This window comes from Podarcis cretensis (assembly GCF_951804945.1).
Source record: "Podarcis cretensis genome assembly, chromosome: 4".
Classification (NCBI taxonomy): Eukaryota; Metazoa; Chordata; class Lepidosauria; order Squamata; family Lacertidae; genus Podarcis; species Podarcis cretensis.
Window position 1 is genome coordinate 2,444,132 of NC_137173.1, and position 14,608 is coordinate 2,458,739.

At 42.5% G+C, this 14,608-nt stretch overlaps 1 protein-coding gene and 1 long non-coding RNA gene across 2 annotated transcripts in view; one reads left to right on the forward strand and one right to left on the reverse strand.

Moving 5' to 3' along the window:
- LOC307215192 overlaps window positions 1-9,427 on the forward strand; it is a 181,629-nt gene extending 172,202 nt beyond the window's left edge. Inside the window, exon 3 of the long non-coding RNA XR_013838366.1 lies at window positions 9,415-9,427. This is a non-coding gene — a long non-coding RNA (uncharacterized lncRNA). The remainder of the gene's footprint in view (window positions 1-9,414) is intronic.
- LOC307215030 (uncharacterized protein) overlaps window positions 1-14,608 on the reverse strand; it is a 47,391-nt gene that overhangs the window by 1,866 nt on the left and 30,917 nt on the right. The window lies entirely within an intron of this gene.

Here is a 14,608-nt window from a genome sequence, read left to right on the forward strand (position 1 = left end):
TCCGTGAAACAAACAGCAACATCTTCAAAGCACACTGGACCCTAACGGAAGAAGGGAAATGTCCTCTTCTGAGACAACACTGTTGTTCACCACCACTCCTTGAGCTAGGACATTCTTCCACCCCTTGGCATCTGTCCCCACAATGCAGCTTCCCCTGACCTGATCTGGTTCCACAGCCGCTGCTTCCATTCTGTCCCCATTCAGAGATGGATGAAGAGGTCTAGCCAGTATCACTGTGTCACCTGCAAGAGGAAAAAGGTAATGGGGAGGCCCAGAGTGCCTTCTTGTCTCACAGGTGAATCAGTGCATCTCAAACTACACAGGGGCCTTTGAGAAAGTCTCGCCTGCTTAGTGCATTTGGATATTTGGGTGCATTAGAGATGTTATGTGTGAAAAAATATATCTTCCCTCCCTGATGAGTTGGAAAACCAACAGAATGAGACTAAACAGAGAAAAAAATCCTCCCTCCTTACCCAGTGGCCTCTCTCTGGTGTCCAATGGAGGCCTCTCTGTCTCAGAGGAAATCTGGTCCATTTCTTCAAAGAGATCCTTTCCCTGAAAAACAAACAAGGATTCAAAAGAGAGAATGGGGAGAAGGATTAAAAAATGAATGTCAGAGAGAATTCCAGCTGATCACAGGAGCGAAGACAAGCGGGATTTCTCTCTGGAGAGGGAATCCAGCTCTTGGGAGGAAAAGGGGGGTGCTGCAAGGGCGCCGCAGCCCCCCAAAACACCCCTGGAAGCAGATCCAGGGGGCAGGATCCCGGCCCGGCCGTTTTGCGATTCCCCCGGCCGCCAGGTAACCTCCTTTGGAGGCGACAAAAGCAGCGGGGTAGAAAGGCAGGCAGTGGGAAGCCATTACTATCCTCTAGGAGCGAAGCCCCGAGGTTGTGCGCAGAAGCGATCGGCTCTCAAACACTAAGAATTCGAATTTAAAAGGACTTAAAAGGATTAAAAAAATCAAAATAACAATAGGAGACAATTTGATGAGGACGAGGTGGGGAAAAGGAGGTCAGCCTCATCTGGAATTCTAAGTATACACAGGAGGGATTCACAGAACGGGACAAAACTGTAAGTTAATTCAAACAGATTTTACTTTGGCGATTAGAAATCTTTTTTATGGACCTTTAATTAACGCTAAGAGGGATGAGGAATTAAAAAAGCCTCTCTTTTTTTAGTCTTTTTTGTGAAATTTCTGGGAACGTCGGAAATGGACCTCTGTACTTTCTACTTTCGATTACAAAAGATCTGCATAACAGACAATTAGTGCCTCTAAGACCTTTGATGTACCTTGTATTTTTTTATGGTGGAGGGATGGATTAAGTGGTAAAGTTCTTAGAAGATAGAGGCTGTTCTCTTTCGTCATTTTTGTTATTTTTGTGATTATGGGACTTTGAGAGTGCTTCTCTTTTTCTTGGAGACTGTATTCCCCCGCTTTCTTTCTTGCTTCAATTTCTGTGACGCAGGAAAATAAGCAGCGCCATTTTAATTCTCGGAAAGGGAGAATTTCTTTCTCTTTCCGGTATAAATAAAAACTTTAAGGACGTTGACTTGGGAGTGGATTAGTGGACTATATTTGGACATTTTTGATTTTTTTTCTTCCCCTTTTTTCCCCTTCCCTTTCGTGGATTATAAAGTCTGCTTCCTTTGCTAAGTTTTTGTCTTTTGTTTCTTCTTAGAGGCTTGTTTTTGGAGTTTGGGATTTCTTTTTATAATTTATTTTTGTGTGGATATTTTGTCGGGAAATTGGGAATAGCCAAACAAGTGGCAAGAAGGCTATTGTAATAAGTGGATATTTTAACCCTGGCTGTTGGAGCGTGGATTGGATTAGCCATACAAGTGGCAAGAAGCTAATATTTAATATTAGGAATGTCTCATACTCAAAAAAAAAGTGAAGGGGCGGTACCAGTAGAAAGAAAAAGTTCAAGGCAAAAGTCAGAATTAAAAGGGGAAATAGTAAAGATGTTTGCAGAAATTAAATAAGAAATTTTAAAAAGTGAGAAAAATTTAGAGACAAAATTAGAACAGATGGACAAAAAAATAGATGTCACAGTTAAAAAAATAGACTTAACAGTTAATGAACTAAAAGGACAAATGAAAGATATGTCCAAGAAATACCAGGAACATGGAAAGAAGCCTATATCACTTTTATTCCAAAACAAGATTCTGACCTGACACAAGTTAAAAATTATAGGCCAATTTCATTGTTAAATTATGATTATAAATTGTTTGCAAGTATATTAGCAAATAGGATGAAAAAGATAGTAAAGGAAATGATACATAAGGACCAAGCAGGTTTTCTTCCTGGTAGGCAGATGAAAGACAACATTAAAAGGGGGCTTCCGGAGGTGGCGCCTCCAACAATGGTGGATTCTCCCTGATTTAGAGGCAGACAGCTCCACAGAAACCGGGTCTTACCGCTGCAGCGAAGCGGGGACCCTTTCAAAAATCGCAGGCGGAAGAAGCCTGCGACCGTGGGACTCGGCGGGCACCGTTTGCGCCCCTCTGTTTGGCAAAGGAGCTCTACAAAGGGCTCCGGAGTGAGACGGGGGTTGGCGTGGTGCTGAGAGTCAATCGCTACTTCTGTGGAGTGAAGCTGCATAGCCAGAGTCGGAGAGCGCTGTCCTTTTTCCTATGCCAATTCGGATTTCAAACAACAACCCGTGAGTAGGATAATTGAAACTTGTGGATCAAAAGTATACCTTTGAATTAGAGCCGAGACGGGAAGTGTAAATAGGAAGTCTGCCTCCCGCTCTTTGTAGAAAGATCAAAGCAAAGACTTTACAAGCTAAAAGCCGTAAATTGACAGCCTGGAATTTCCTGCTCTTTTAACTACTAAATCCCCCTGACAGCAGGAGGATAGGGGGAAAATAAATCGTGACTTTGCAAATCCTGCAGAGAGTAATTTAAGAAAATAAGTCTTCACTGTTCCTGACCTGGGGACGGAATGAAAGGAAAGAAACTGTCGGTGGTGCCTATAACAGGAATATAAGAAATCTGACAGATAGAGTTCGAAGAAAAAAAAAAAAAAAAGTCCAATGCTGCCTTCTGCCTGATTGTTTTATATTGAAAGGAAACAAAATATCTGAAAATCGAAAGTAACTTTTATTTTCCCTTGTTGGATACACTGTAAAAATGGATGCTAAAAAGTAACCACACCCCCCAGAGGAAGTCTGCCAGTGCTTTTGTTTTATTTTATAAAGAGAACATAGCAGCTGGGAAAATCAGACTGTGGGACCAGCTTTCTGACCTTGACAGAATGAAGAGAGAGGAAGTTTTATCTGCCCTGGACAAAATATATGATGTGCTGCAACAGATGGATGAGAAAGTGTCTCTTATGAATCAAGAGACGGCCTACATTTTAGCTGCAGTTAACAAGGAGGTGCCAATGGAATGTACAGTTACAGAAACTGCACAACAATCTACCCAGGATATTGACTTAGGGCAAGTGCATGAGGTTATGAATGTATCTCATAAGACACAGAGTCTTCAAGTTTTACAGGATCAGAAGCCGCAACATTGGGAGATGGAATTCGCAGGACACTGGTTAAATTGTGGACTTAAGAGAGTTATTACCTTTGGTGGGATTGTGAAACAAGTGGAAGATTATCTTTGGAATGATTACCCTTTGGATTACAAACTAGATATTGGGGAGTGCAACACTGGGGAATGGGACAACTGGATAAAAGGAGATGAAGAATTTTACTGCATAGAGTCCTCCAGAGATTGGCTCCCCAAAGAGAAAGAGAAGAAAATGCGAAAGAATACAACAGGGAACAAGGATTTATGTAACTACAAACAGAAACAAGAAAACTCGCAGAGGGGGCCTGGAGGTGACTTGAGTGCCTCAGATATTAGAACGCCGGACTGACAAGGGTTAAAGACTTAAGGACTGACATTATCCGGAACCAGGAAAAGGGACGTTGGAGAAACTTAAAATGAGAAATGCTTTTGTAATAAATTCATATTTATGGAATTAGTGTAATTCTAATGAAATACTGAGATGCCGGAAAGGAAGTAATTGGCTTTAGCAATGGTTTAAATCTAAGAATTTTAAAGATTTGAGGACAAGATAAAATTGGGGAAATAAGAATTTGTAAGAATGGGATGATTATAAATGAAAATATGAGGTAAATATCACATGGGGACATATAACTAAGGGTAAGACAAGTGGCTATGAATTTGCTGAATTAAATTTAAAATGGAATACAAGGAGGGAGGTGAGAGGAAGTCAGGAAAATAAGTTAAAGAATGTTGAGAATTTGAAAGGAGAGATTTTTATTTTTATTTTTCTTATCTTTTTGTTTTCTGTGTGGAATTTTTGATTTTTGATTATTGTAATTTTTCTTTTTCTGTCTCTGATGTTGTTGTTTTTTTTGTTTTTTCTTTGTTATCTTTGTGGTCTTTATTCTTGAGAAAACTTAATAAATATTATTAAAAAAAAAAAAAAAGAAAGACAACATTAAAAGGAGTAAAAGTATCTGAAAATTGAAACTAACTTTGGATTGCTTTGAAACTGTGTTCAAAAGAGGACATTGCTGATTAATATAAATAGAAACTGTTTCCCCCTAGTGGAAGCCTTTGAAACTGGTTGTTTTACAAGAGCTGGGCTAGGGGAATTTCCAGCAGTAAGAGAAAAAACTGTGAGACTCTGGGACTGACCTTGAATCTTTAAGTGTTATGGCAAATGGGAAGGAAAAAACAGATCAGCAAACTGTAGAAAAAACATTAAGGTCTGGGAGGACTTTGCAGCAACCCAGGAGAGGCTCAACACCAGACCTACCTGCTTCTTCTGCGGCTGCTTCTGTATCAGTTCATTTAAAATCAAGAGGAATGCCGACAGAAGAAGCTTTGGCGATTGCATTAAATAAGATAAATGATTCACTGGAACAGCTTAACAAGAAAACAGACGCAATAAATGTGAAAGTGGATGCCGCAACTACTAAAATTGACTTAAATACAGAAAGTATAAATAATTTGGGACAAAAGGTGAATACCAATACAGAAACCATCCAGAAATTGATACAGGAATCTATTCTGATACGGCAGACTGCGGAAGAAGCCAGGGAGAAAGCTGCTGCTGCTGAATGCAAAGTAACAGAACTTGAGAGAGAGAGAGTCCCAGCCTCACAGAGGCAACTGGAGGAACATAAGTTGACGCTGGCTATGATTTAACTTAAAGAAAAACATACGAATTTGAGGATCAGAGCCCTACCTGAATTTGAGAAGGAAAGTTTGACAGATTTTCTCACACAGGAACTCGCTGACTTTTGGGACTTGGACTTGGGCCAAGAAGAGTTTAGAATTGTGAGGTCCTTCAGACTTGGAAGAGGAGGGAAAAAAGAGAAGAACAGAATAAGAGACTGCTTGATCACCCTTCGAACTAAAGAAGAGAGAGATAGAATATTGGGTTGGCATTATCAGAAGAACTTAGAAGTACAACAGTTAAGAGTGGGAACTTTTAAAGACGTCCCGAAATGGAATAAAATCATCTTTAGGTGGGAGTTCAAGGGGGGGAAAAAAGGCAGATGAAGTTGATGGACTATATGGAACTGGTGGAAATGACTGGCAGAATCCGAGACCAGGGAGAAGAGTCGGTGGAAGAAGACTGGAAAAAGTTTAAAGATTATTTACGGAAATACTATAAAATTAATGAATGTTAGAAAAATGTTGGAATGAAGTTACAGTGGTGCCTCGCAAGACGAAATTAATTCGTTCCGCGAGTCTCTTCGTCTTGCGGTTTTCTCGTCTTGCGAAGCACGGCTATTAGCATCTTAGCGGATTAGCGGCTTAGCGGCTTAGAAAAAGGGAAAAAAAGGGAAAAAACTCGCAAGAACTCGCAAGACGTTTTCGTCTTGCGAAGCAAGCCCATAGGGAAATTCGTCTTGCGAAGCACCTCAAAAACGGAAAACTCTTTCGTCTAGCGAGTTTTTTGTCTTGCGAGGCATTCGTCTTGCGGGGCACCACTGTATATGGCTTTAGTATAAATGTTATAAGGAATTAAGTATAAATAGATTAATAGAGTATTAAAGGAAAAATAAGGCTAGAATGTGCTAAGATAATTATAGGATAGAAAACAGAGGAAGATGGAAAGGAATTGCTGAAACAATTAGTAGAAGTGGAGGTGTGAGGAGGTCGCGGAAATAAGTGAATGAAAGATAAGATATTGAAATTATTTGATGTGTTTTAAATTGTTTTTGTTTTGTTTTGTTAGTTTAATGTTAGTGTTTTGTTAGTGTTATGCAGTGTGTGTGTTTTGTATTGTATTGTATTGTATTGTATGGTTTTTCTTTATTGTAGTGTTTAAATTGTTGGAAAAGGCAATAAATATTATTTTTTAAAAAAGGAAAAGAAAGACAACATAAGAAATATAATAAATATAATGGAATATCTGACTACCAGGAACGATAAACAACCGATGTTAATGTTTGTGGATGCTGAGAAGGCCTTTGACAATATTTCATGGGAATTTATGTTGAAAAACTTTGAATTTATGGATATGGGTCAATCTTTCCTTAATGGTATAAGGGCGATATGTACTGATCAAAGAGCGAAATTAATAGTTAATAATGTAACAACAGAAAATATTGTAATAACTAAAGGCACGAGACAAGGGTGTCCTCTTTCACCGTTGTTATTCATTTCGGTTCTGGAGGTCTTTCTAAGATCAGTAAGAAGTAATGAGCTAATAAAGGGAGTGACAATTGGTCAAAATGAATATAAAGTAAAGGCCTTTGCCGATGACTTGGTCATAACAGTGGAAGATCCCATAAGTAGTGTTAAAGAGGTGTCAGAAGAAATAGAACAGTTTGGTCAGGTTGCGGGTTTTAAATTAAATAAGAAAAAGACAAAAATAATTGTGAAAAATATGGATCAAGAAATAATTGAAAAAATGCAGCAACAAATAGGGATAGAGGTGGTTAAGAAAGTTAAATATTTGGGGATTTTGTTAACCCCTAGGAGTATTGATCTGTTTCAAAATAATTACATACCAATATGAAATAAAATTAAGAGAGATCTAGAGCTGTGGGGGAGAATGAAGTTATCATTTTGGGGAAGAATTGCAATGATAAAGATGAGTGTGTTACCGAAAATGTTATTTCTGTTTCAGACTATTCCAATAATCAATGGGGCAGCAATATTTAAGGAGTGGCAAAGAATGATTTCAAGGTATATCTGGCAGGGTAAGAAGCCGAGAATAAAATTTAAGTTACTGACAGATGCAAAAGATAGAGGAGGCTTCGCCCTGCCAGACTTGAAATTATATTATGAAGCATCGTGCCTCTGTTGGTTGAAAGAATGGATAAAATTAGAGAACACAAAATTGTTAGATTTGGAAGAATTTGATAACAGATTCGGTTGGCACGCATATCTATGGTATGACAAGAAACGAGTGCACAAGTGTTTCGAAAACCACATCATTCGAAGATCTCTCATAGAAGTCTGGGATAGGTATAAAAACCTACTGGAGTCAAAAATTCCACATTGGTTGTCTCCGTTGGAGGTGATGAGTGTGAAGAAGATCAATGTGAAGGGGAGGTGGATAACATACAGAAGTTTAATAATGAAAGGAAGTAAGTAAATGGAAACTGAAACCATATGTTGAAGTAAAAGAAAATGTAAATGATTGGTTGGATTATTTTCAGATTAATGAAATGTTTAAAAAAGATGTATTAGAAAGAGGTTTTACCAACAAGGAATCAAAATATAAATTGGAAGTATTGAATAATGACGTAAAAAATTTGTCTAAAATGTATAAATTATTATTGGAATGGTATACAAAGGACGAGGAGGTTAAATCGGTTATGATCCATTGGGCGAAAGATTTTGGATATAATATACAATTTAAAGACTGGGTTAAATTGTGGAATGAAGGACTGAAATTTACTCCGTGTACTATAATAAAAGAAAATGTGATGAATATTATATATAGATGGTATGTAAACACCAGTAAAATTAGCAAAAATGTATAAAGTATAAAGTATAAAAGTATAAAAATGTATAAAGTAAAGTTGGAAGTGTAAAGAAAAAAAAGGAACATTTTACCATATGTGGTAAAAGGATATATAATGAGTTAAAAAAGATGTTGAAATATACATTTGTTAAGAAACCAGAAGCATTTCTATTAGGAATAATAGGAAATGAAATTAATAAGAAAGAATGGAAGTTATTTTTCTACGCAGTAACGGCAGCAAGAATACTAATGGCCCAAAATGGAAACAAGAAGAATTACCTATGATTGAAAAATGGAGAATGAAATTTATGGAATACGCAGAACTTGATAAATTAACAGGAAGGATCCGGAACTGACGAGACCAGAGATTCACTGAAGACTGGATTAAATTTACAGATTATATGAAAACTATATGTGATGACCAGATAACATTTGTAAGCTTTCAGGAAGCTCTGTGAGAATGTATGGTAGAAATATTGTTTAAAAAATAAGGTAAATTAAGGTATTATTGTAGTGCAATATTAATTTAAGAAATGTGCAAGAAGTGATCAAGACGGAGAATTATCAAACATGTTGATGGAAGTAAAAAAAAAAGATGTTGGTGATAAATCGGATGTTTTGTTTTGTATAGTTTTATATTGGAAAACTAATAAAAATATATATTAAAAAAATAAAAAATAAAAAATGAATGTCAGGGCCAACAGCTTTAAGGATGTCAGAACTCATTCCATGGATGTCTTCCCAGAAAAAGGATGGGCCATCAGTAGAGCATTATGGGATGTTCTCTGTCCCGTTTGGAGCCCCTTGGGAGTATCCCAAGGAAAGCCTCTCTCACCTGCTTTCTCTCTTCCTGCTTTCTCTCCTCTGCCTGACTCAGGAGAAAACCTTCGGCCAGGGCCACTGCCTGGGAACTGGTCTCCGCTCCACAGTCCCTCACCCAGCTCTCCATCTCCAGGGGAAGGACAGCCAGGAACTGCTCCAAGATCACCAGGTCCAGCATCTCAGCTTTCGTGTGCCTTTCTGGCTTCAGCCATTGATGGCAAAGGTGGTAGAGTCGGCTGCAAACCTCTCGGGGTCCTTTGGCCTCCTGGCAGCAGAACTGCCTCAACTGCTGGCTCTGCACCTCTGAGTGGAGGGTGTCCTCCTCACCCAGGATCTTATGCACAGAATTTTCCCAGAACCCTCCACTGCTCCCAGTTTGGATGGCATGGCCTCTTTTTGTTCCAGGGCCAGCTGAGTCTTGCTCACCCATCTGTGCTCTCAGGAAGCCTCTGAGAGATCGGAAGGAACCCTTTGGTCTTCTGCCAAGTTCTGTCTGTCTGAAGGAGAGGCACTAGCAAATCCTACAAAGCAAATACATTGTTCAGTTACAAAAGCTGTCTAATATCAGGAGAAGAAAAAGGATCCCAGAGCAAGCATGGATGAGTCTTGGAGGGAACCAGGGCTGGACTGCACCACAGCCCAAACCATGAGCTATTTTATTTATTTAAATTTCTATAACACTTTATATTTTAGAGATAAATCTCAAAGCGGTTTACAGCATATTAAATCTGTGGGGATAATTGGGGAGTTAGAAGAAGATATATTATTGAATGATATCCTTCCTAACATGCATTAGCAAGTTCCATATTCTAGTTCCATACAACCCCCTTTTTTAGATTACGCAGCGATCAGCTTGTTGCTGACTCATCTGAGTCTTACTATTAAAAATTCCTTCCTGGTAAAATCCCTTGCAATCCCTCTTAAATGAATAAGCACAATAGTCTGATTCACATTAATATAAAAGTAGTTTACTCACAGATTCATTCACGTTCACAGACATATCCCTGAAGGCAGGCTTAGGTTACATAACAACTAGAACTATTCCATAAAGAAGTTAGTCCCAAATGACTGCGACTAAGGAGTCACTTCTCCAAACACACAGCAACATACAAAATGGAGAAGACACACTGATCAGAAGATGGAGGCCGTGTGCTCCTCCATGCTAGTACAACAGACTGCACCCTCTTCAAGTCACATGGAGTGGAAGTCTGTCCCTGCTCTGGAGGAAACAGGAACATAGCAGTCAAGCGTCCCTTATTTGGTGGGGCAGATCCTTATTCCTGCACCATGTCCCACTATTGTCCCTTAATGATGATGTCTCTTAAATAAGCTACTGAAGGTAATGGGGCCCTTTCTATGTCCAGCTTGCTTTGTCAACAACAAATTGTTGCTGGGTTTTTTGTGTTGAATATATGCTATATCGTAATTTATGGACCTTATAGGTATCTAAAGCCATCTGCACGAACCAAAATATGTATTTTATAAAAGTAATTGTTGATCCCTTATTTTGGCTGCTGGTCCCTTATTTTCAAATTTGTAAGTTGACAGCTATGAACAGGAACTCTTCTACTGAGTGGTAGAAAACATCCCCTAACGTGTCCAGTGTAGGAATATTGTACTTGACTGCAGTTTCACATCCCACAAAATCAATAAAAGAGAAATAAATCAAGGTAAAGAAAGTCAAATATATAGTCTATAGTCAAAGCAACATAACAGAAAACAAATATTCTCTTAAAGATATCAAAATAAAACATTACAAAGGAGGTCAACTACAGAATACATATTTAACACAGTAGGGCTGGTTGAGTCTGGGCTTCACCCCCTAGGCCAGGTGGAAAGGGCCTTTTTAAAAAGGGGAATCATAGAATCATAGAGTTGGAAGAGACCACAAGGGCCATCGAGTCCAACCCCCTGCCAAGCAGGAAACACCATCAGAGCACTCCTGACATATGGTTGTCAAGCCTCTGCTTAAAGACCTCCAAAGAAGGAGACTCCACCACACTCCTTGGCAGCAAAGAAGAAAGAGGAGGAGGAGGAAGAGGAGGAGGAGGAGGAAGAGGAGGAAGAAGAAAGAGGAGGAGGAGGAGGAGGAATAGGAGGAAGCAGCCTCTAGCTGTCCTAGAAGAAAGATTGCAATGCAAAATGTGGAGGGAAGTGAAGGGATTTCTGGGAGATGAATCAGCCTGGTTGCTCCTGCCTTCCAGTCAATGCATGAAGTCAGAACTGACTGACAAGGGAGTCATTTGTATCTTGTGGAAAATGGATGCTTGGCTCTAGTGGGGGTCCTCACCTGGGGGTCCTCAGGAGTTGCTCTCCCCCCACCCCACTCCCCTGCTTCTGTCTCCTTTTCTTGCACTTGGACTCTCTCCTGCTCTCAAGACAGACTCCTGGGGTGGGGTCCCTTTTTCTTTGCTCTGAGGGCCAGGTATGTATCAGGCCAACCCCCTGAGGGCCAAGTGGGTGGGGCCAAAGACATATCCCTTGCAATTTAGGCAGGTAATCTATTATTATTATTATTATTATTATTATTAACGCACACACAGCCATTGATGCCAAGGTCCCTGGAGGCTCAGTGAGGAGCAGCGCCCATTTCCGGCTGCTTTGCCAGCACCAATCCCTTTGGGAGAGAGAGGATGGGGTCCTGGGATGCCCTGCTCTGGGTGCGAGGGGATTGCTGCAGTGGCCTCCGTGGGGAGCTGCCCTGGGAGACACTGGGAAACTGGTCCCCAATGCAGCAGCCAGACTCTGGGCTGGGATCCCTCTCTTTACTCCTGCCCTTTCTCTCCCACCTTTTTTTTGGGGGGGGGGGCTAGTCCACCTCTGTTTCCTCTCTTGTGCAATGAGGCTGAGCGACGTCACACAGAGTTAAAGTCCCAGGGACCCCTTTGTTTAAAGAAGGGAGATCTTTTCTGAAGCGGGGGGGGGGGGAGGCGGGGGGCCAAATGAGTTTGGGATCCTCTGATCTGCAGGAAGGAGAGCGTGGCAGACCTGGCCCCTCCCTGGCAGGACCCTCTCCTCCTCCCTGACTTGGGTCCCCCCCCCCTGCAGGAGCAGATCAGGCCCCCCAGGCAACCTCCCCTGCTGCAGCCCTGGGACCCCCCCCCCCGTCTCCCCACTGCACCCTCTGGGGGGGGAGAGAGAGGAGACTCACCAGATCCCGGGAGGGGGCAGCGAGGCAGCCCTTGCAGGAGAGATACAAAGTAACACCCCCCCTTCCTTGCAGGAAAGGACTGGGGAGGGAGGGACCTCGGCTCTGGAGGACCTGCCCCCCTTGCTTCCTGGCCTCTCTAGGAAGGCAGCTCGGTTCCCTTTAACCCTTGCAATGCAGAGTCCGTCCTGCTCAGCCCTCTCTCGCTTGGCAGAACCTCAGATTGTTGTGACGTGGGGTTTGTGATTTCAGCTCTCTTGACATAATATGCTGGAGACAGTTCTCTAGTAACACTTCTTTATTACAGCAACAAGACTGAGACCTGAGGAGGGAAGAGCTACATTTATAGGGACAGGGAACTAGCTAGAAAGGATACATTTTGGAGGGAATAATATCAGGCAATCACAGTCCTGCCTTTTGGAGGCAACCAATAAGACAGAGGATCCAAATACAGCAGCTTAAATGAAACAATAGTAGCTGTACCCTCTGGAACCAAAAGGCAGTTACTTTAGCCTAATGCAAATACAGACAATAATAATACAGATATAAAATCCTTTGACTCAATACACAACACCCCTCCCTCCCTAGTGAGCACAGCAGACGTAATATCTCAGGTACTGTGGGGTCCTACTTCTACTTGATCTCCTGACAACAGGTGTTGCCAGTTCTGGATTGGGTGTCACCTGTGGTAGGGGGGCTGCTATAGGGGTTTCGTCAGGAACAGATGGCGTCCCAGACATCTCAGGGTCCCCTACCTGTACCTGGTCATCCTGAGGACTAGCAGACCCTGGTTCATTTGCTGAAGCCCCTGGTGATTGCACCTCTGGGCCATTTTCACTCTGGTCTTGCAGCTCTGCGTCGTTAGCCAGGGATGAATTATCAGACTCCTCCCTGCTGAGCGCCCGGTGCCTCAGCTGATCTAAATGTCTCTTCCAAACTTGCCCATTTTCCAAGGTCACATAATAGGACACAGGTCCACTAGCCCGGGTGACCACACCAGCCACCCACCGCAAACCTCGTGAATAGTTCCTCACCCAGACCAGATCTTCAGGGGCGAAATACCTTGTTGTGTCAGTCTCAGGCTGGGGGTTTGCTCTTGAATTACGGTTTGGCATTTTATCCAGGAGGACATAATCCAGCACCGTTACCAATCTTCTACCCAAGAGCAGCTCAGCTGGTGACTTGCCCGTCGCAGTACATGGTGTCGCATGCTGCAAAAATAACATTTGCGCGATGCGAGCTGACCAGTTACCCTCCATTAAGCGCGCAATGGATTCTTTGGCTGTTCTTACCATGCGCTCTGCCTGCCCATTGGAGGATGGGTGAAAGGGCGCGGATGTGACCCCTCTTATGAAGTTATCAGCCAAGAATGCCTTGAATTCTTGGGATACAAAAGCTGCCCCATTATCTGATACAATGGTCTCAGGTAACCCGTGGGTTGCAAACAGCTGCCTCAACACTTTGATTACGGCAGCTGATGCCATGCTAGGGACCATCGCCACTTCTAACCATTTGGAATATGCATCGACGATAACCAAAAAGACCTTCCCCTGGAATGGCCCAGCAAAATCTAAGTGCAGCCGGCTCCAGGGAGATCTGGACTGCTCCCACCAGTGAACTGGTGCTCTGGCCACTTCTGGCCGCACCTCTTGGCATGCCTTGCATGTTCGTACCCATTGCTCTATGTTCTGGTCCATTCCAGGCCACCACACATAACATCGGGCTAGAGACTTCATCCTGACCATTCCCGGGTGTCCCATGTGAAGCGTCTCAAGAACCCTGTTTCTCAGTGGTGCTGGGATGATCACCCTATCTCCCCACAGGAGACAACCCTTATGCATGGATAACTCGTGCTGCCTTGTCGCATAAGGCCTGAATTTGTCTTCATGCGGACCACCTGGCCACCCCCTCCCCACCCAAGTGAGCACACGGGAGAGAACAGCATCTTTCCTCGTTTTCTCAGCAATATCAGTAGCCGTTACAGGAGCCCAAGGAAGTGTTTCCAGCATCATTATGTGCTCCGCTGGAGCAGGATCCTCATTGCTCCCGCCAGGCAGGGGCAATCGACTCAGCGCATCAGCGTGGCACAACTGTTTCCCCGGCACATGGGTCAAGGTGTACTGGAACCCGTTCAGGAATATAGACCAACGCAACATTCTGGGGGAGAGAATTTGTGGCGTTTGTTTGTTCGGGTTGAACAACCCCAACAGTGGTTTGTGGTCCGTTTCAATGGAGAAATGACGACCGTACACATAATCATGGAACTTTTTGATTCCTGCCACAATTGCAAGCGCCTCTTTGTCAATTTGAGCATAGTTGCGCTCCGTGGGCGACAACGTACGGCAATAGAAAGAGATGGGCTTTTCCGACCCATCCGGTTCCCTATGACTCAGCACCGCCCCCAGGCCGTATTGAGAGGCATCACATGCCAGGACCAGTGGCTTCGATTCATCATAATGAGCAAGGACGCTCTTGCTACTCAGCATTCCTCGCAAGGAGTCAAAAGCCTTCTGCTGCTCCTGCCCCCATCGCCACACATTCTTTTTCTGCAACAGTCTATGTAATGGTTCAGCTACCAAAGCTTTCTGGGGTAAGAACGAATGATAAAAGTTAATAAGTCCCAGGAATGATTCAACTCCGTCTTGTTCTGTGGTCGTGGTGCCTCGATGATGGCCTTAACCTTA